We start from the raw sequence: 22,528 nt of genomic DNA, 5'->3' as shown, positions 1-22,528 counted from the left end.
GTCAAATTAAGAAGAAACAAATAACTGTTCAACTGTACAAATTAAACAGAATTTCAGAGCTGCAGTAAATAAAACAAGTGAATAAGTGGCTTTAAGAGACCTAATAATCATGTGGGTCAGAGCAAAGAAATGTATCCCTCTCTTACCTAACAACCCAAGGTCAGCATTTCAGCCAGCAGGCAGCTTGGATTCCTGTGGCCATTCAGGAACCCAGGCTGATGGCAGCTCTGCCATCTTCCAGGTGTCCAAGGTCACAATGCCTGAAGGAAAGAGAAAAGAGCAGAAGGTCAAAGCTAGAGAATTCCTCTTAAGCAAGTGAGGCAGAAGTTGTTCACTTCATTTCTGCTCATGTTCCATTGTTAAGAGCCAAACTACATGACCAACCTTTGCCACAAGGGGCGCTGGGGAATGCAGCCTGACTGGGCAGTCACTTGCCCATACAGCGCTATTACTATGGAAGACTGGTTCGGAATTGGGAAAGGAGTACGTCAAGGCTGTATATTGTCACCCTGCTTACTTAACTTATATGCAGAGTACATCATGCGAAATGCCGGGCTGGATGAAGTACAAGATTCATCCAGAAGAAGTATCAATATGCAGGGAGAAATATCAAAAACCTCAGATATGCAGATGAAACTACCCTTATGGCAGAAAGTGAAGAGGAACTAAAGAGTCTCTTGATGAAAGTGAAAGAGGAGAGTGAAAAAACTGGCTTAAAACTTAACATTCAAAAAACTACGATCATGGCAACCGGTCCCATCACTTCATGGCAAATAGATGGGGAAACAGTGAAAACAGTGACAGACTTTCTTTTCTTGGGCTCCAAAATCACTGTAGATGGTGACTGTAGCCATGAAATTAAAAGACACTTGCTCCTCAGAAGAAAAGCTATGACCAACCTAGACAGCATATTAAAAAGCAGAGACATTACTTTGCTGACAAAGAAAGCTAAGCAGTGAAGAATTGATGCTTTTGAACTGTGGCGTTGGAGAAAACTCTTGAGAGTCCCTTGGACTGCAAGGAGATCAAACCAGTCAATCCTAAAGGAAATAAATCCTGAATATTCTTTGGAAGGACTGATGCTGAAGCTGAAACTCCAATACTTTGGCCACATGATGTGAAGAGCTGACTCATTAGAAAAGACCCTGATGTTGGGAAAGATTGAAGGCAGAAGGAGAAGGGGATGGCAAAGGATGAGATGGCTGGATGGCATCACCGACTCAGTGGACATGAGTTTGAGTAAGCTCTAGGAGTTGGTGATGGACAGGGAAACTGGGCATGCTGCAGTCCATGGGGTCTCAAAGAGTCAGACATGATTGAGCGACTGAACTGAATTGTGGAAGAGAGCATAGCAACTCACTCCAATATTCTTGCCTTGAGCATCCCATGAACAAAGGAGCCTGGTGGGCTATGGTCCATAGGGTCACAAAGAGTCGGACACAACTAGAGCAACTTAGCACACACTGTGGAAAAAGACATAAAAGCAGTTTGCAAAGAACTAAATGTTTTCATCCCAACTGCATTTATTATTGTAAGGTGGACTAGGAAATATGCATTGAGCTAAGAAGGAAGGGAAGATGTCTGTCTGAAGAAAACTTTATTCTGTAAAGCTGGCCTTATGACATGACTACCAATCCAACTCTTCCTAAACCAGTAGAATTACACAGAAGGCAGATATTCCCTGAAATTCTTTAAGGAGAGAATTCAGATTATCAGGAAGTTGAAGAACTTGATCTTAAGTCATCTAAGTCATATACCTACCTAAGACCCTAGTATCCCAGGATACCAGCTTGTTTGGACACTTGAGCTATATCAATGGATATAGCTTGGGCAGCCAAAATAAGGTGGTTAGATGTATCTGGAGAACCTACATACATGCATGTGCACATGCACACAGAATAACCACACCAACAATAACACATATAACCACTGACATACGACTGAAAAACTTTCTCTTGTTGTACTACTTAAATGCACAAAGGTCACTTGCCCATGTGCTATGGACTAGAGAAGGCTTTAGTTTAGTCAATAGTCTGAGATGAACCTACTTAGGGTAGCAAAACACTTGTACCCTTCACCAGAGAAAAGATTAATTTATAATAACTGCTAATCTTTATTGAGTGCCTACCGTTTTATATCTATCATCTCATCCTAACCCTCAGAACTGTCCTGTAAAATCTTTATGAAAATATGGAAACTTATGTTCAGAGAAGTCAGGTAACTTCACTAGGATCTCAGAAGAAGCAAATGATTGAGTCAGAATTTGAACAGACTTTCTGACTGTAGAATATATGTTCTTTCCTCTACACTACACTGCCTCCAACTATGCCAGGAATAATTTGTGTTTGAGTCACACTGGGAGACCAAAGTATACATGAAAAATTGGGATTATTATGTGGAGCACAGATTAGATTATTTTATTTCTAGCAGAGCCAGAAAAAGTGGAAGGAAGACACAGGAAAGCAGATTTATGTGAAGTAACAAGAAGACTTCCCTGGTGGCCCAGTGGTTAAGAACCCGCCTGTTGATGCAGAAGACATGGGTTCGATCCCTGGTCTGGAAAGATTCCACATGCCTTGGAGCAGCTAAGCCCATGCATTGCAACTACTGAAGCCTGTGTGCCTAGAGACTGTGCTCTGAAACAAGAGAAGCCAATGCAGTGAGAAGCCTGTGCTCCACAATCAGAGAGCAGCCCCTGCCTGCGGCAACTAGAGAAAGCCCGCATACAGCAACAGAGACCTGGCACAGTCAATAATAAAATAATAATAATAAAGAAGTTGCAAGCACTTTCCAGCTATCCCAGCTGTCTGACGGGAGTGTCAGCTTCTGCATGTGGTAGTGAGCTTCACACTGCTGGGCATATTTATACAAAGGCTTGGCAAACAGTCTTCTGAGTTTCTTGCAATGGAAACCTAGTTCAGTGGCTCCAAAGACCCCTTCCAATTCTATTGTTCCTCTGCTCTAACTTCAAATGTCTAAGATGGCATTTTATCTTCTTCGAGAATTTTTTCTTAGGATAATTGCAGTTTTGGTTATACAGACTTCAATAACTGATTGTCTGCTTTCTGAAACCATTTTAAGTCCTGTCAATGATTGTAGAATGTAAATGAGAAATGGTAGAGCATATAGGTTGAGAGTTCATTTTTAGAGTCAGATCTTTGGCTCAGTAATTCCAAAACTTACCAGCTGTGTCATTTAAGTCTGCAGGCTTTAGTCTCTTCAACTGTAAATGGGAGTAGTCAAACCTCTTTTACAGTGTTATTGTGTTACACTTGCTAAGTCACTTCAGTCGTGTCCAACTCTTTGCGACCCTATGGACTGTAGCCCACCAGGCTCCTCTATCCGTGGGATTCTCCAGGCAAGAATAATTGGACTAGGTTTCATGCCCTCCTCCAATTGTGTTACATACCATATTATTAATATTTATAAAATCCCTAGCATACCATCTGGGACATGATAAGGGCTCAAAACATGATTTTTTTTAATAAAAAATAATAACATAGAATTCAGAGGCCAATGAAAAATCTTAATAATATCTCTAGTTCCAGAATTCTTACCCTTCTCTTGGTAGACAACTTACATTACTGTAAATGTAAGCTGACTACACACACAACATACAACCACACCTCACAAAGGGCTTGATTAGTTGGTTGTTTATAACCCAAAGTTTACTTGGATCACTTTACTGCCTTCTCCTCATGAAAAGAAGTGTGGCCATGATGATGGGAAAGGAGGAGGGCAGCCACCAAAGAAGAGCTTTCTCATCATTTAATCATTTATCATGTCTCTCAGGGAAAAGATATGCAAAATCATCTGGCCAAGAGTAAATAGAACCTAAAGCTCACTTCTGTGTATACCTGGAATAAGCCACGACCTATGGGCTCAGACAGTAAAGAATCTGCCTGAAATTCATGAGACCCATGTTCGATCCCTGGGTGGGGAAGATCTGCTGGAGAAGGAGATGGCAACCCACTCCGATATTCTTGCCTGGAAATGGCAACCCACTCCAGTATTCTTGCCTGGGGACTCCCATGGACAGAGGAGCCTGGTGGGCTACAGTCCATGGGCCCACAAAGAGTCGGACACAACTGAGCAACTTTCTTTTCTTTCTTTCTTTTAAAATTCTGTGCAACCTGCTCTAGCTTTTCAGAGACAAACTGATATAAAAAGTCAAGCAGAAATTTTTAATGCTGAGGAAGACTACTGGAACAGAATAATTTTGTGATAAGTTTAGGAACGTGCTTTAATGTGTAGACATGTTTAAAAGTTGTTCATATACTGTATCTTTGTTTTCTTTTGTTTCTTCAGGGTGTAGAACTTTACATGTATAATTTATACAATAAACATATTTGTTCTGTTGGTGTAGATACATTTGAATTACTAGAAACCACAAAAAACAGATTTCCTAGGTACCACGTCTGATGCGTGATATGTCTCTAACAATTGGTTTGTTGTTGTTGTTTAGTCACCAAGTCATGTCTGACTCTTTTGTGACCCCATGGTCTGTAGCTTGCCAGGCTCCTCTGTCCGTGAGATTTCCGAGGCAAGGATACTGGAGTGGGTTGCCAATTCCTTCTTCACAGGATCTTCCTGACCCAGGGATCAGACCTGCATCTCCTACAGTGGCAGGGGAATTCTTTACCACTGAGCCACCAGGGAAACCCTAACAATTGGTAGAGAATAATATTTAACACCTACGAAGGATTTGCTGTGTGTTAGGAACTGGAAATGTTAGTCACTCAGTCGTGTCCAAACTTTTGCAACCCCATGGACTATAGCCTGCAAGGCTCCTCTGTCCATGGAATTCTTCAGGGAAGAATACTGGAGTGGGTTACATTTCCTTCTCCAGGAGATCTTCCCAACCCAGGTATCGAACCTGGGTCTCCTGCATTGCAAGCAGATTCTTTACCGTCTAAGCCACCGGGGAAGACCCAGGAACTATTTCAGTACATTATGTGCATTGATTCATTTAATCTTCAAATCATTTATGAGCACGGTGCTTTTTTTTATAATCCCCATTTTGTAGATGAGGAAGAATGCACAGGGAAGTTAAATAACTTGCCCTGAATCACACAGCTACAGTCAGAGACGGAATCTGAACCCAGCTATCTGGCTCCAGAGCCTACCTGCTGATCACCATTTCTGGTTATCTGACTCTGACCAAGTCCCAGGGGAATCGCAGCCAAAGTAGATCAGACTTCAAAGGAGCAGCTAGACAGAGGTCCCAGAGGACCGCAGCTGCAGCCCTGGCTTTAGTCAGCATGCACTGACCATGCCTCATAGCACCTCATGGATGACTCTTGATAAATTGACTCTAGTGTTTGTATGTTTAGTCTCTCCAGCTGCAAGTCACAGTTGCTCATCTGTCAGTTACATTACTAACATGTTCATAAATGTGAGCCTCCATTACTGTCCAGAGTTCTAGGCCTGCCTCTCTCCTTGGTTATAATGCACTGTAGCAATAGAGGCCCTAGGTCCAAGTCCTATTTCCACAACTGATCACCTGTGACTTTGGCCAAGGGACTTACCTCCTAGAGCAGTCATACCTGTAGCCTGAAGGCAATACTTACTGATAGGATTATGAAGGTTTAAGGTAGTAAATGTAAAGCATGCTACCAATTCCCCTTCCCCCAATTTCTAACATTTGAACTCTGTATAATTCCTGATTCCTGAACTGTATTTGTTTCTTGTCACATATGTGTGGCACAAAAAACCCCAGCAATTTAATTCTACCTTCAATATTATTTCTAGATATTAAAAGGCTAACATTCTTTGAGAATCATCCATTTTGAGTAAAGACATCCCATGATGCTAGAGTCTCTTCATGATGGATTAAAAGTCTGGTTTTAAAGCTCTGTTAATAATCTCCCTCTCAAATTGAGGGTGGGATGTATGGAGAGATTAATGTGAAAACATGCATTATCATATTCAAAATAGATAGCCAATGGGAATTTGCTGCATGACTCAGGAAACTCAATCCTGGGCTCTGTAAAATCTAGAGGGGTGGGATGGGGAGGGAGGTGGGAGGGACGTTCGCATGGGAGGGGGCATGGGTAAACCTATGGCTGATTCATGTTGATGTTTGGTAAAAACCAACACAGTACTGTAAAGCAATTATCCTTCAATTAAAAATAGATAAATAAAAAATTTGCCTCTCAAATAAACTGATGTGTGTTTTTTTTTAATTGTAGCAGAATACACATAACATGGGCTTCCCAGGTGGCTCCGTGGTAGAGAATCCACCTGTCAATGCAGGAGACACAGGAGACACAGGTTTGATGCCTAGGTCGGGAAAATCCCCCTGAAAGAAGAAGTGGCAACCCATTCCAGTATTCTTGCCTGGAAAATCCCCTGGACAGAGAAGTCTGGCAGGCTCCAGTCTATGGGGTCACCAAGAGTCTAACACAGCTGAGTGACCAAGTACACACACACACACATACAAGTCACCATCTTAGTCATTCAAAAAATTGTATGTATTTTAAGATGATTGCTTTCCAATGTTGTCTTGGTTTCTGCCACACAGCAACATGAATCAGCCATAGGTACACACATGTCCCCTCCCTCTTGAACCTCCCTCCCACCTCCCAGCCCTCTGGGTTGCCATGGAGCCGTGGGTTGAGCTCCCTGTCACAGAGCAAATCCCACTGGCTACCCATTTTACATATGGTGATGTACATGTTTCAGGGCTCCTCTCTCAATTTGTCCCCCCGTGCCTTCCCCAGCTGTGTCCACAAGTCTGTTCTCTATGTCTGCCTTTCCACTGATGCCCATCAGTAGCAGTTTTCTAGACTCCATATATATGCATCCATATACGATATTTGTTTTCCTCTTTCTGACTTACTTCACTCTGTATAACAGGCTCTAGGTTCATCCTCCTCATGACAACTGGCTCAGATTCCTTCTTTTCTGTGGCTGAGTAATGTTCATCTTAGCCATGTTTAAGTGTACAGTTCAGTAGTGTTAAAATACATTCCCATTGCTGCAGAATCCATCTCCAGAACTTTTTACCTTGTAAAACTGAAACTCTACACACAAAAAAAATTTATTTTCCTCTCTTCCAGTCCCTGCCAGTCACCATTCTACTTTCTGTCTCTGTGAATAGGCTGCTTTAAATACATCCCATGAGTAATCATACTGTGTTTGTCCTTTTTTTGACTGGCTTATTTCCCTTAGCATAATGTCCTTAACATGTTCATCCATGTTGTATCATGGGTCAGAATTTCCTTCTTTTTTAAGACCAAGTAGTATTCCATTGTGTGCATTTACCACATTTTGTTTGTTCATTTATTTGTCAGTGAATACTTGCATTGCTCCCTCTTTTGACTATTGTGAATGATGTTGCTATGACCATAGGCATAAAAATATTTCTTTGAGGACTATTTTCAATTCTTTGCGGTATATAACCAGAAATAGAATTACTGGTCATATGATCATTCTGTTTTTAATTTTTTGAGAAACTGCCATACTGTTTTCCATACCATTAATATTTTACATTCCCAGCAAGAGCTCACAAGGGTTCAGATTTCTCTACATCGTCACTAACATTTGTTTTTATTTTCTGGTTTTGTTGATAGTAGCCATCCTAAGGAGTATGATTAGGATGGCTAATGAACCATTTCAGTGTGGTTTTGATTTTCATTTTCCTACTGATTAATGATGTTGAGCATCTTTTCATGTGCTTTTGGGCCATTTGTGTATCTTCTTCAAAGAAATGTCTTCTCAAGTCCTTTGTTCATTTTTAAATCAGATTTTTTGGGTTTCTTTTTTTGTTGAGTTGTAGAAGTTATGTATATATATTTTGATATTTGCTTCTTATCAGATATATGTTTTAGAAATACTTTCTCCCACTCTCTGGATTGCCTTTGGGCTCTGTTGCTTGTGCCCTTTGATCCAAAGTCATTTTAATTTTGATGAAGTCCAGCTTACTTATTTTTTTTTTTATTTTGTTGCCTGTGCTTTTTGTTATCATCCTCATATATATAAACTACCATTTTATGCGTAGGACTAATAAGGCAAGAATCACTATCTCTTTAGGGACTGTCTGGGAATCTAAAACCTTTGCCTCAGACATTCCCAAGGGAGCCTTGTGAGTAAATACACAGAACAAACCCTGTTGCAGGAACACGACCAAGGCTACGAGGCATAAAATTGGAAGCCCTTGTTTGCTTGTTCACAGCCTGTGCGTGGAAGCCAGAGGGTCCTGAGATGCCAGAATCAGGCTTGAGAAGAGCCTGCAGTTCAGCCGTGCCTGCTGTCACAAGCGGAACAGGCCGCTCGTGTGGAGGGTCATGTGTCAATGAGTAATCACTAAGAAAAGCAACTCTCTGAAGGGCTGATCAACACGTCAGGGTCAGGACGCATCACATGGACATGTAGATGCCTTGGCGTGTGTGCGCGCATTTTAAGTACCTATTCAGACCTGTCAAACATGATCAAGTGTCTTTAATTAAGTGCCTGGGCCAGTCTGTATGCACACATATGCAACTGCTCTTTTCTACCCACTGTAGCTTAATAAACACTCCCTATGAAATTTCATGTTAACTTATTTACCTAAGTAAGTAAATAAAATACACATTGAAAGAATTTTTCCTCTTTTGCCCACTCTTGAGATTCCATAAACATTTCTATATTTCATACACACAGAATTCTCACCATTTAGGCAGCCAAAATAGAATCTAGAGGTGGGTGGACAGTCACTTAATTGTCAAATATCTCTAGTGATTTTTTTTTTTTCTCTAGTGATTCTGACTGCTCGCCAGAGCATTTGAAACAGTGCAGGGTGTCTAGCACTACTTCTCTTAATTTTTAATCCTGGGTGTATTTCAAGGGGAATTTAATCCATCTGGTTCTGATTCACTTACTCTTAGCTCATCAAAGTGGTACTTTGTAATTGATGTTTGATGTCCAGAATGCCTTGTGGGTTTTCTGGTCATTAGAAAGATTCCCCCTTGCCTGCCCATCTGCCCCTCCACAGCTCTGGCCGTACTCAAGAAGTTATATTTTATTTACCTGACTAAGTTTTAAATGACCAGAAATGAGTACTTGACCAAATGTTAGAGCCTTCAGCCCTCCATAGTCACGATTTTGGAGTGTGACAAAGTGAGAGGCCTGGGGTGGCAGGTTGCTGGGGGCTGTGTGTGCACGGTGGGTCCGACCGCTCAGGCGGCCAGACCACACACTCTGCACTGTCCTCTGGCTTGAGGTCTGTGTCCACCGTGGATGTCTCTAGGCGCCGGGAACAGAGTTCTGAAACCTCTTTCATCTAGCACTCGCACACAGCCACCCCCACACCCGTAGCACATGCAGACGTAAACGGGCCCCCAGACAAGGTTTCTCATCGTGCGTGCGTGCAATCTCTTTAAGATGACTTCAAAACAAGCTCTTGACTCAGTAAGCCCTGCTGTATCAGGAAAACAACATGCTCATGCCCTTCCAAATCCTACCAATAGGAAACTTAATACCGTCTTCTCAAGGCTTGACCTCTCTCAAAGTCCTCCAAAGAAGACCCCAGAATGCTCAGCTCTCTCTCATGATGGGAAGAAAATGCAGTCTATTGTGTCCAAAAAACAATGCAGAATTTTAGCACCAGAAGTGGCCTTGAAGATCACATAATCTCGATTGTCTCCTATAGCTGCAAAGGGTAAACTGTGCATTTATTTATGCACTTGTTCTTTCTTTTAACTATTAGTGATGTATGGTCATGGCCTTAGTCAGCTTTTCCATTCAACAGTCATTCAATAGATCTTTGCTGAGCACCTCCCTTGTGTCAGACACCTTGCTAGGCCCTGAGGCTTTCAGAGGGCAAGTAAGCTTATCCCTGCAAGAGCTATGCATCCATTCCCTTCTCTATCACTGCTCTGTCCTTATAAGCCAACTAGTGATGTCATCTGCTAATAAGCAAAGAGTTTCTGAGGTTGCCAGTTTGTCACAGAAAACTTTGGAGAACTCGCTTTCATTTGTAAGGCTCCTATCAATAAATCTTGCCGATGGCCCTCTTGTCTTGATTTGTGAACTATATAACTCTATTAGTTTTCCTACCTGACCAAGACTCTCTGGATGGCATTTTGGATTTCCCAGGAAATAAATAAAACCTATATTGATCAATGTTAGTGGATAAACTCTATTCAGCTAACAAGTGCGCATCCTGCCAGCCAGCATAGAACCTTATACTACCGAGAGCAGCCGAGAAACACCACAGAGAGGGAGAGGAGGCTGATGAAACACCTCTTAAAAAGAGGCTGATTAACAAAAAAAAAAATTCTTTTTTCTTCCGTTTTTGTTTTAAAAAGGACTGTATATTTAAGCTTCTGAAAACTAAAGAGTCTGAACAGAAATAGAGTCAGTACTAACTTACAAAAACAAGAAAAGCACATGGAGGCAAAGCAGACAAGAGGTGAAGGGCCAAGTGAGCATTGGTCACAAACCCTTCTTGCTTTCTCTTAAAAATAGTTTCCTTAGCTTAAAGTCATTTATCTTTTGCAGCATCGAAACCAAACGCATGAACATTTGTATAAAGTCTGGCACTGCAAATATCACAGCGCAGCATCCCATCTCAACCTTCTGCATGTTGAATATTTTCCTGGTGAATATGGAATTCTTAGAAGTGAGAAGGTAGTCATCCAGGCAACTTCGCCTTTGTGATACTTACTTTTATCAGTTTACAGAAACAGAAAGCTTCTTTTTGAACTGACTTTTGCTAGCTTTTCCATTTCCCTTGACAACTGCATTTTACTATCATACCATAAAGGAAAAGTTTTCAGGCGACTGATTCATGTGTCAGTGAGGTCATCTGAAGTTTTCGGACCTTAAATAGGAATGGTGTTGTGAAAAGAATGAGCCTGGCTCGTACCAGGCGAGCTAAGAGCTTATCTTACCAGGACATGGAGTCCCCAGTGGGTGGAGGAGATGGCCCGGCTGCCTTTCTTTCCTTCTCCATTAGAGTTAAGCAGATGTGGTTAGTCACTGTGTAAGGGAGCGGGTGGAAATGTAAGTATTCAAGCTTATGTGCGTTGCCAGGTCTCAGTCAGCCAGGCAGTCACTTCTCCGGAGCCTAAAGTAGGCACTAAATTTCACCCTCACCCACCAAATGGGCACACTTGCCCCTTAATCTGTCTTCCTGCAGGAGGGCTCCCCTGGCACCATCCCGCCTGAACCTGGGGCCAGCCTTTCCCTGGAGCCCCTTCTTGTGAATTACAGCCTGAAGCCTGGAGGCTGAATAGAAAACAGCCTCCAGAAACCCAACTGGAAGGCCTGACCGGAATTCAGCCTAATGTGGAGAATGGCAGGAAAGCTTCTATTATTCTACTTCATTCTATCTGCTGGGAGGCAGCGCGGCGCCTGGAGTCTGACTGAGCTTAACTCATTTCCCTGGATTTCCGAGTCACAGCCACCATGCCTACTAAAGCCAAATATCTCACTCCCGGGGCTCACTGCACTTCCTGATATAGGATGCACTTGCTTGTCTCCTGGTGACCTAAAACACTAATAAAGGAGTCATAATATGACCTAGACAAGACCTGGAAGCCAACCAGAATGCAAATGATTGACGGGAGTGCTTCCAGTTATCTACTGTTTGTTCTGATTTGGCGTGGTTCTTTTTATTATGATTGTGGGAGTAGGAAGCTTAAAAATACATACAGGCATTACTCTCCACATTGGTGAAGGTTAATCCTAAGGTGTGGCAAAAGAAACTCTGTGTTACAGATTGGAAATCCATAGGCACCAGCTACAATTTTTGCTGCCCCTTCCTTCCCCTGGCTTTCTGCAAGGATGGCCATGGCACTTTGAAAACAATTCTTAAATGTGACTTTTGTCCAACTCTGGGTACAGGGTTAAAGGAGCAACTTCTTTTGTTGAGTTATTTTCCTCACTGATTGTTCTGATGATCTCTGCTTGCTATTTCTCAAATGTTATTAAAGTGATTAGCATTTCTGCAGAAAGGTCATGAATTCACTGTCTTATTCTTTCTTTTTTTAATCTTTTTAATACCAATCTTAATCTTTATTTCCAAAATAAGATAAATATTTGATATAATGCAGATCCATGGTTAAAATAACCACTTGTGTTATGAATCAGGACTAGGGAGATTTTTTGGAGTCATCTCTTAGGTTTGCTGGTTGTCATGTTTCAGGGTCTTTAACCTCAAATTCCTCTTTTTTTTTTTTTTTTTAGAGGAAGGCTTTTTATATATCCACTGTTCCTTTTGCTTTTTCTTCATATATTTAGATTCAAAAGGTCATCTTATATCCAAGCTAGATAGAGAGGTAGGCTGCCCAAATGTTAGTTGCCTTTCTGTACTTGGAAAGTATCCTCTGAAGTCAGCTTGCAAGGAGTTCTTGTAAAACCCAACCTGGAAGTTTCAGTCTCCCATCCTCGGAGGCCAATGTCCTAAGGTGATCTATCATAGCCTTGCCTGGGAATGGTCATCCTTCCTGTGGGAGGAAAATCAGATGGAGTCAGAGTCCTCCACCCAGGGTACCAGAGTCAGACTGGACTGGCACATCGTCCTCAATGACAACAGCCCCAGCAGGCAAGGGTATGCTATGAACCTCATTTTAATGCATTCCCTTTAATACCTACATTTCTATGTTAAAGAATCCCTCCACTTTTAAAAATCTATTCTATCAGATTTAGATTTAACTAGTACTTCTGAGTTTCTACTATGTGCTGGGCATTGTGTTAGGGTCTTTCTCTCCTGATGATAATAATAATGCCTAATATTTATTATTATTATATTTATTGTCTAATATTTATCTGCCAGGCACTGTTGAAATACTTTCTGTGAATTAATTCACTTAATTCTTGCATCAATCCTATGAGAAGTTTTATCTCAATTACCAAGAAAAATTTCATGGATTAACATGGTGATTCTTACCATATAGATGATAATTCTAAGGTTCAGAGAATTTTGAGCACCTTGTTCAAGGCCAAGGATCAAGAACCAAGGTTCATACCTAGAACTTTATCTGTGTATAGCATCCTCCACCCTTCTTGGCTGTATTGCATAAATCATGGAAAACTAATTTTAGTTCTGTTGGATGTTGCTTCATCTAACTAATTCTTAGAGTTGGGTTGTTTCTAACATGTTATACAGATTTTTTAAAGTAAAGTTCTGATTTATCTTTCTACTGGTCTGTTGTCAATTGATACTAACACATAGAGAAATTAACCTGATACAGTATCTGAACACAATATAACTGTGGAAGAGAAGATCCAACTATCAGATACCATGGTATAAACATACTTTAATGCTCATCAACTACAAGGTTGCAAATTCCATGTTATACACAAATAATTAATGCAAAACTATAGTTGGCACATCTAGAACTTTAATTCATTTGCTGTGTTTGTTTATTCACACTTTGGTTGTAAAAGGATTGTAACAGCATTAGTGATCTTCTATTGAACAGAAATTCTCTATAAAATAATCTGTAGAGAGGCCAAAATGAAGTCTTTCAAATTATTTAAATATGCTTAAGTTCAAAGGGCTTTTCCTTTCCTTTATTTTAATATTTTGTTTTTTCTTTGGCCATGCCCCAAGGCATGTGGGATCTTAGTCCCCCAACCAGGGATTGAACCCACACCCCCGGCACCGAAAATGGAAGTCTTAACCACTGGACTGCCAGGGAAGTTCCTTTCCTTTCCTTCAAATTCATGCCCATTTCCTTAATCTTTTTTCTAAACGTTAATTTTCCATGCTTTAAATCACTTTTGAAAACCCTCCAAGTCTTCTGTTTCTCTCAAGTTGCGAAGCCCAGAAATGGACACTTACTAAAACTGAGTAAGACATGGAGACGATTTAATAAGGATTCCTACCTTCCCTTCTTATATTCTAAATTCCACATATTATTCTCAAAAGGCACTTTATTCTAACACATTGCCTCTTTAGCACAAAAGATAATCTCCTGATTTTATTTATGTCTCTCTCTCTCTCTTTTTTTTTTTTGCATACCCAGATTAAAATTGACAAATGCATGGTCTGGTTTTCTTCTTAAATTAACAACTTTGCCTTTTCCCCTTAATCTCAGACCTAGGTGGGTTTGGTTTTTGCCTGTCCCTCACTTTGGAGGCATCTGGATCCTTTGTGTTCGCTCTTTTCCTCTGTCTGATTTTAAACACAATGCCGGGATCATAACCTGTAGAATAAGCTGCCTCCCCAGGATACCACAGAGACTTGGTAATAAAGCCCCTCTGTGAGTATGTCGTAGCTCAGTCTAGAAGTGTAGCTGGTGCAAAATTTCATATAAAAATATCATTTGCAAATCACTGGGCCGGTTGTTTTCTAAATCAACAAGCTCCTAACATAAATATGTCATTTGCATGTGGGAAAACTGGGTTGGATAAGTTGATTTCTTCAGTGACATAACCAGCCCTGCCTCAACTCTGCTTTATCTAGAGGGAGGAAAGCAGAGATCCATAAACACACAGGGTTCCCACAGCTCATGTGGGGGTTGGAGGTGGGGTCAGACAGCCTGGGGTCCTTGGTTGTAATCAGGGCTTCTCTCCACTGCAGAATCAGGGACAATCGCCCCTGAATCACCCAGAGTTGTCTTCTTCCAAGAGGCTGATTCAGACACAGAGTCTAGTCTTGTTTATCTTTTCTTTTTTAAAAATATGCATCTGCAAAAAAGCCCTAAGGTCTCTTGTAAAAATGTCACTGAGATACTTCCTAGTGATTTCTCACTAGATATTTTTCCCTGAAATAGATTTTTTCACCAGCATGTCATCAGATATTAATGTAAATGCTGAGCTAAATTTTCAGCCATTGTGATATGCATTGATAATTAATAAACTGACTTCCACTCTGGTTTTATAAATCTCTATTTCTACTCTTGGTTATATGAGTTATGTAATGAGGGACTATTAAACCATGATAAAGTACAATAATTTTTTTCAATTTTGGCATAAAGATTATTCCAAGGATAGAGATTTCTTATGGATTTCTGATCATTTATACATAATGAAATAAAAATACTCTTTTAGAGTTTCAAAAATATTACTTAAGCCAAGATGGGATCTATCAATTGTAGTTTTTATACTTGCTTGATTTTTGTTGCATTTGTTTCAGACCGTGGTTCATGACAGGGTAAAGTTTTTTACAAGTAGGGAGGGGGTTTGATTACATTTGATGTTCTCTAAAGCTTATTAGTCCTGGGAATAAGAATTGTATATTTTCCCAGAGGAAGGTATACGATGTTTGACCTAAGAGAAGCTTCAGGGATTATTAATATCAGTATTGCTCAAAGGAGCTCTAGGGGTTCCTCAGACACTCCTGAAGAGCAGGGGGAAGAAAATCAGTTCAGGTTGGGCTGGGTGGAGACAATTAGTGGAGTCTCCAGACCCTGAACCAGGGCAGCTCCACTTCTGATTAGGTTTACGCACTGGACTCCTGTGTGAGGTTTCATTTGAAAAGGCTACATGTGCTATAGGAATATTAACAACATTACTAACAGTAAGAAAGTCTTGAAATCCAAGTCGAATGCCTAAATTTTATAAGTGAGGGAACTGAAGCTCAGAGAGAATAAATGATTTGCTCAAAACAATGCAGCTAGTAAAAAGTTAGCTGGATTAATGATTCTTAAAAATTAAAAGGCGCAGACATGGAGAACACACTTCTGGACACAGTGGCGGAAGGAGAGGGTGGGATAAATTGAGAGAGTAGCATGGAAACATATATATTACCATATGCAAAATAGATACTTAACAGGAAGTTACTGATTAACACAGGGAGCTCAGCCTGGTGCTCTGTGACAACGTGGAGGGGTGGAATGGGAGAGGCGGGAGGGAAGTTCCAGACGGGGGTGATATATGTATACTTATGGCTGATTAATGTTGTACAGCAGAAACCTACATAACATTCTAAAGCAACTAATCTCCAATTTAAAATAAATTTTTAAAATGTAAAAGGCTATGTTCAATTTAATCAATGTTTATCAAAGCCCTGCCAAGTGTAAAGTACTATGCTAGGCCTCAAAGGAATAAAGAAAATAGCATATAGCCCTAGTATAGAAACTTAGCACAAGATTCTTTAGCATCTTGTACTAAAGTTAGATCATCCCATCTAACTTCTTTGTTTTAGAGTTAGAAGCTTCCTGAAAGTCATACTGCAATTAAATGTCAGAATCAGGACATGAGTCTTACTTTTAAAATCTTCATTCTAATGCACTTCCCACTGTACCATCATGCTGTCAAATTTGGTTCATGAACACTGAGGGTCTCAAGAAAATCCTCCACTTGAAAAACCCAACTGAACATTCGCATTTTAAAAGTTCTGAAAAGTCCTAGAGTAAAGAACTGTGCTTATCTACGGTTCCAAAACCTATGTCTTAGAATACTACTTATGCCTTACACATCTATGTCCCAAAGAACACACTTGAGAGATTCTGCACTATAACTTCTCCTCCTCTAGACTTTACTAGATATGATAATGAACTCTAGTAGGACCTTTTTTTAAAAACCACATTTCCCTATATATAAATAGGGTTTCAGCTATTTACTCTCACTGATGTGTTCGAGCAGATGGATTAGTTACCAATACATATTGTGTTTGAATGTCATGGAAAATATTATATACATACGTCCAAATATGTGTGAATCAAATGCAATATACAAAATGCTAACAATGTATTGTTTCAGCCTCAATATCAATTCACATTTGTTCCTATCTATATGAGAGGCTCAATGCTATCTATTTTCTTCCAAAGTATAATTATGCATTACAAGTCACCAGAAATATTGAATTAATTTTAGTAAGATAAGAATTGGTGAATAACTTTTTGCCCAGTTTTCAGAGATAAAGTTACTGTCATGCAAAGTGAAGACCCATTTGTTTTTTCTTATAAAATACATATATCTTGGTGCATTTTGCTTTGGTCAGAATGCAAAACATAGAAAAGGAATAAATAGTAAAATTTCTCCAAAAAAGACTATGCAGGGTACACCAAACCAAAATGATACTGTAAGCCTTGGGAGGGAACCTGTTCTTGCAAGATTTGCAGATCGATTTTTCAAGATCAAAAGTGTTTACATAAGCACACAAAATCTTGGACCTTTTCCCAGACTAAACCTCCAACACTTCTGAGGTTGGCCCATCACTAATATTTACAATATTTTGACATTTCATAGGATGGACTCCATAGGCCTTTATGATAGGCAGGCTTCCGACTACGGCAGAGTGCTGAAACGGTTTGTGGTGCGTGAAAGACGGTCAGACAGCACTGGCGTTTTGCAACAGGAAGGAAATGATTTGTAGGTCCCACCAGCTTGTTGTATCTTGTCGGCTTTGTTAGATGAGAAGCATCACTGGGCACCCATTAGTATAGGGAGGGCCACGCTGCTCACCTGACAAGCACTCCTTGCCAAGTGATTTGAGGCCTGTGTTTAGGTGATGTTCTTTCCTGTAGCATTGCATTTTTACAAAAACTTTTAGAAACAGGACCTCCACTGTGCTAATTCTCTTAACTCCTTTATTTTAATTAAAAAAAAAAAATTTTTTTTTTCTTTTTGGCTACACCACGCAGCATGCTGAATTTTCTAACCAGGAATCAAACCCATGGCCCCTGCAATGGAAGCCTTTAATCTCAACCACTGGGCCACCAGGGAAGTCCTCTTAACCCTTTTAAATAAGACTGAGCATAGCAACTTACACTTAGTAGGGCTTTAATAATAAGAGTCTTCAACAAATCCATGCACTTACCAAGTTGGAACTTGTAAGATAAAATAAATCCTGTACTCTCTGGTAACATCTACCTCTAATGACCTACTTATCCACTGTGATTTATTATTTTTTTCCATTTTGAAAAGTGAAAGTGTTAGTTGCTCAGTAGTGTCCAACCCTGTGACCCCCACGGACTAGCCTATCAGGTTCCTCCGTCCATGGGATTTCCCAGGCAAGAACACTGGAGTGGGTTGCCATTTCCTTCTCTAGGGAAGCCCCCCAACCCAGGGATCAAATCCCAGTCTACGGCAATGCAGGCAGATTCCTTACCTCCGGAGCCGCCAGGGAAGCCGTGGTCATTCCTAATAAAGCTTCTAATAAATTGCATGATTATTGTATCTTCATTGCCAACAGCAGCAGTTGAATAAAGCCACAGGTGCTCTCTTACATGCTAAATTAGGATTCTCCTCCATAATCATCGTTGTTCCTTCGCTGCTTTTAAGAGGTCCATTTTCCTTAGATGACAAGGGTCCACACTTGGAATATATATGCTCAAGGATCTCCAATCTCAATAGTTTTCATGTGTGAACAGGTAGAAGACACTCTGTTAGAAAAGACAGAAATGTATGAGATGTGAGTCCTGCTCTCAGAGAGTTACAGTCTCATTATGGAATCAAGAAAAACACAAATACAGGCAGTAGTACTTATCAGTGACGTTTGAAGGTGCTGCTCTAGAAGCAGGGATTCAGATACTTATCTTGACAACAAAGAAGGTTAATAATTGTATGTGTTCATCTGTTCTTTAGGGGATGGGGGATATAAATGAGACTATCTCATTCATTGGGCTTCCCTGGTGGCTTAGATGGTGAAGAATCCACCTGCAGTGCTGGAGACCTGGGTTCGATCCCTGGGTTGGGAAGATCCCCTGAAGAAGAAAATGGCAACCCACTCCAGTATTCTTGCGTGGAAAATTCCATGGACAGAGGAACCTGGCAGGCTGTAGTTCATGAGGTCGAAAGAGTCAGACACAAGTTAGCAACTAAATAATAACAACTACCGCATTGATCATATGATTTAAAGCCAAAGATCAAGACCGCCATTCTTCCAGAGGCTTGGGTATTTTCTCCTCCATCATCCCCAGGAGTGTCCAAGGCTTTACTCCTTTCTTTTCCTATCCTGGCTCAGCCTAAGTCTTTATGGGAGTTTGATCTTTCACTGTCAGAGCTCCACAGTGGGATTAGAAAGAGGCCAATCTAACAGGAGAGAAGTGGCCACACCTGTAGTGATAACCCCAACTGGGGTTCTCCTAACTGGTCACCATGTCTATCCACATACTTGATAATTTAGAACTTGTGGTCCTGTGACATGGGCTTAGATTATTCGCAAGGCAGTTCCCAGGCAACCTAGGGGTGGTACTGAGCAGTGAAACATTTAAGGTGGCAAGCAGATGGTGCCTGTCCAGGAGTCCAGCCCTGTTAGAATATGTCCTGTGAGGCAAGCCTGCCAGTTGAAGGGAATAATTATAAGAAGCTGTCTAACTGCCATGGCAATAGAAACTTAACCCAAGTGTTTTCAGGTAACTGCCAGCCCTGGGCCTGGCCCCCTTCCACAGGCCCCACCGCACACGGCCCTGTGTGAAGTGGGTGTTTTACGGCAAGTTACAGCAACGCAGCTGTTTGCACTAGAACTTAACCCAGGTATGCCACATAGCTGTGCCAAAGCACGTCTTACTGTTTCATTAATTCAAAAGCAACTCACATTTTAAAAAAACCAAAAAAACAAAACTGTGTGACCCTGACTGCTGGCTTCAGTTCTTTGTCAAGAACTGGTTATTTAGTTCAATTTCATAAAATGTTTCTATGTACCCAATATGTGTTTCAGGCTTCCCTGGTAGCTCAGATGGTAAAAAATCTGACTGCAATGCAGGAGACCCAAGGTTCAATTCCTGGGTCAGGAAGATCCCCTGGAGAAGGGAATGGCAAGCCCACTCCAGTATTCTTACCTAGACAATCCCTGGACAGTAGAAGCCTGGCACGCTACAGAACATGGGGTTGCAAAGAGTCGGACACGACTGAGCAACTAACTACACACACACACACACACACACACACACACACACACACACAATATGTGTTTGACACCTGGAAATAAAGAAGGTACAGGCCCTGACCCAAAGACAAAAACATCATGCCAACTGGTGAGCAACATCCTATCTAGTGGTAATAAACACACACACATTACAATTCAATGACGTGTGCAAAAATAGAAATAAACATGAACTAAGATGGACAGGGAGGCCTGGCGTGCTGCGATTCATGGGGTCGCAAAGAGTCGGACACGACAAAGCGACTGAACTGAAGTGGTGAAACAGAAGAAAGAATGGTTATTTCAGACTACTCCAGATAGTCAGAAATAGCTTCCCAAAGGTGATGCTATTTGAACTGAAATTTGTAGTATAAATGAAAATTCTCTAGGCAGATGAGAAAGGGAAAAGGTCTAACAAACAGAGGGACTATAATGAACCAGAGTGTGAAAAGCAAAATCCAATGGGAGAAAAATGAGTAGATTAGATTTATGGAGGGTAACTCTTGAACAAATGAGCTAGGGTGTTGTGTTGATAACTGAGCCAGCAAGTTGTGTTGATAAAGCCCAGGGTGTCATGCTTGGAACTGTAATTCATACAGTGCCCCTGGGGAGATTTAAAGGGTGTTTCCTAGGGTGTGATTTGAGTCTGGCAGCCCCTGCTGGAGGTCCATAGGAGGATGAGACTCAAGGATGCTGAGAGGCTACTGCAACAGTCCAGACAAGAGAAGGTGAGGGGCTGGAGTGAGTTCTTCACCGTGATGATACTGAAAGTGTTAGTCACTCAGTTGTGTCTGACTCTTAGCTACCCCATGGACTCTAGCCCACCAGGCTCTTCTGTCCATGGGATTCTCCAGGCAAGAATACTGGAGTGGGTAGCCATTCCCTTCTCCAAGGGACCTTCCTGACCCGAGGATCAGACCTGGGAATCAAACCTGGGTATCCTGCATTGCAGGTGAATTCTTTACCATCTGAGCCACCAGGAATTCTCCTGGATGGGCTCAAAGAGACTACAAGTTTCCCCTTTCCTTCTGCAGCTGGACTTCGGGGCTTGTACACAGATTTGTTGGTGAGTGAAAAAGGAACCATCGTGGTTAGAAAGAATGGAAGAATACTAAAATGATAGAATTATAGAACATTCAAACTGAAAACTATCCAAAGAGGTCCATTCCAATTCCCTCATGTACCTACAGGTGAGTTGGCTAATTAATGGCAAATTCTAGCCTGGCAGCCAGGTCCATGACCAGTGAAAAGCTGACTTATTTTGTGTTATGGGTTGAATTATGTACCCCAAACAAGAGATATTGAAGAAGTGTGAAGCTCCCAGTACCTATGAATGTGACCTTTTTCAGAAATAGCATCTTTGCAGGTATAATCAAGATGAATTCACTGGAGTGGGCCCTAATCCAATAGGACCAGTAACCTTTTAAGAAGGAGAATGCCATGGGAAGATGGCAAGAATGTCTTGGGAAGACAGAAACGAGACAGGAGCTACTCAGCTGCAAGCCCAGGAAGGCCAAGGATTATGGTCACTACCAGAAGTCAGAAAGAGACAAGACTCCACCCAGAATCTCAGAGGGAGCAGAGCCCTGCCAACACCTTGATTTCAAACTTTAGGCCTTAACAACTAAGAGTAAACTTCTGCTATTTTAAGATACCTATTACAGTAGCTTAAAACAGCCCTAGGTACCAAAGCGGAAGGGGAGTGGAATTAATTAGGAGTTTAGGCTTAACATGTACGCACTACTGTGTATAAAATAGATAGCCAACAAGGACCTACTGTATAGCAGAGGGAGCTCTACTTAATATCTTGTAATAACCTATAATGGAAAACAATCTTAAATTTGCATATATTTATATATATATGTCTAGCTGAATCACTTCAGCTGAAACTTACACAACAATAAAAATTTTAAAAAACAGCCCTAGGAAACTAGATAAGCCTAAGAAACTAATTCAGATATTGCTAAGATTTGAATGTTGTGTTTGTGTGTGTGGGTAAACTTAAATAACTTCAAAGATAATGCATAATGCAGAGCTACCTTTAAAAAAAAAGATGACTATAAATTTTACACATTGTAAATCAATTTGGTTTGACAGTAAATCTCATTATCACAGTGTTCACAGAATGAAAAGATTTTAGAAAGTAAAAGCTGAGTATACTTTATAAAGCATTTCCATCCATTATCTCATGTAATCCTCATACCAGTTCTGGGAGGTGGTAATCATGAAAAAAAACCACTGATTGTTCCAAAGTTACCCTGTGATGGAATGAAAGTCAAATCCCATGCTGGTGCCTTCATTCTGCCCCAGTGGTGACTCTAACGGCTTACGTCTGCTGAGAATCACTCAGGATAAACTGAGGTTACAGGCGAGGAAGATCTCTGCCCTGCAGTTGCGCATGGATGTATTCAAGAAGAGTGAACTTGAGATACTAGTTCAAGTGCCAACAAGCAGGTCTACTTCCAGGAAAGAAATGCTAGTGATACAATGTAATATTATAACTAGTCTAATTCATTCCAACAAATATTTATATTCAGGGACTTGAGCAGAAAAAAGAGCCCGTGAAATGACATGTTGTTACATCTCCTCCCTAACTGTCTAAGTATGAAAAAATAAGCTTTCTTTTTATAAAAAGGGATATTTATAGCCTTGGAAACCAGAACCAACTCAGCTTCTCTTAGACAAGCGGGGGTCTCCTCTTGCTTCACCCATCATCCTATAATCTACTATCTCCCTTCTTACTATGGGATTTTTATGGTTGCTAAGAAAAGCCATGCCTTAGGCAAG

The 22,528-nt window shown here is 40.9% G+C and overlaps 1 long non-coding RNA gene across 2 annotated transcripts in view; it reads right to left on the bottom strand.

Annotated features, from left to right (window-relative positions):
- The window catches only part of LOC122685585, a 97,192-nt gene that overhangs the window by 59,832 nt on the left and 14,832 nt on the right, over positions 1 to 22,528 (bottom strand). Inside the window, exons 4-5 of one of the 2 annotated variants that reach the window (XR_006338452.1) lie at positions 17,987 to 18,260; positions 147 to 260 (exon numbers count right to left, since the gene is read on the bottom strand). This is a non-coding gene — a long non-coding RNA (uncharacterized LOC122685585). Of the gene's footprint in view, positions 1 to 146; positions 261 to 12,059; positions 12,432 to 17,986; positions 18,261 to 22,528 lie in introns of those variants that run through there. The other variant, XR_006338453.1, reaches the window with a different exon arrangement.

The sequence above is a fragment of the Cervus elaphus genome, chromosome 28 (genome assembly GCF_910594005.1).
Source record: "Cervus elaphus chromosome 28, mCerEla1.1, whole genome shotgun sequence".
NCBI classification, from domain to species: Eukaryota; Metazoa; Chordata; class Mammalia; order Artiodactyla; family Cervidae; genus Cervus; species Cervus elaphus.
This window is presented reverse-complemented; position numbering and strand designations above follow the sequence as displayed.